Source organism: Myotis davidii, unplaced genomic scaffold (assembly GCF_000327345.1).
Source record: "Myotis davidii unplaced genomic scaffold, ASM32734v1 scaffold715, whole genome shotgun sequence".
NCBI lineage: Eukaryota > Metazoa > Chordata > Mammalia > Chiroptera > Vespertilionidae > Myotis > Myotis davidii.
Window position 1 is genome coordinate 707741 of NW_006286586.1, and position 940 is coordinate 708680.

Below are 940 nucleotides of genomic sequence, written 5' to 3' on the forward strand. Positions count from 1 at the left end.
CAAGTCAGGCGGGGAATGTTGGAGTTCTCCGTCACTGAAGCAAGTAAGCCTCCCTGTTCGCATCAGCTGCCTGGCTGCCAGTTAATTTGCATATCTCGGCCCTACTCTGTGAGTGACAGGGGGATTAGCCAATGAGAAGGGTAGCGGAGTGACACTAATTACCATGTTTCTCTTTTATTAGTGTAGATGTTTAATCTTTATTGTTCAGATTATTACAGATGTTACTCTTTTTTCCCCCCATAGCTCCCCTCCACCTCGTTCTCACCTCATCCCATGCCCTCACCCCCCCACACACTGTCCTCATCCATAGGTATAAGATTTTGGTCCAATCTCTTCCTGCACCCCTCACACCCTCTTTCCCCCAAGAATTGTCAGTACGCACCCTTTCTATGCCCCTGATTCTATTACATTCACCAGTTTATTCTGTTCATTAGATTTTTTACTCATTTTATTTTTAGATTCACTTGTTGATAGATAGGTATTTGTTGTCACTTTGTTGTTCATAATTTTTTATCTTTACCTTTTTCCTCTTCTTAAAGAATACCCTTCAGCATTTCATGTAATACTGGTTTGGTGGTAATGAACTCCATTAGATTTTTCTTATTTGTGAAGCTCTTTGTCTAACCCTCAATTCTAAATGAGAGCTTCCACCCTCTCTTTAAAAAATAAATAAGTAAATTAAGTAAGGGAGGGAGAGGTCTCTGACACCAGGAATTTTGTGAGCAGATGTGTCAAGGATAAAATCCACATGGTCTATTTGGGTGGCAGTAAGTAGACCAGCCTGTCTAGAGAAAGGTCTGATGCTAAAGCTTAGCTCTACAAACATGGTAAACAGAAATGCTGAGCTGGTCATGTAACATCAAATAAGCTGTTCCCATAAATTTCCTCATATGCATTGGGCCATGTGCCTGGATTTGAACTTCAGAAAATGTGGGCAATG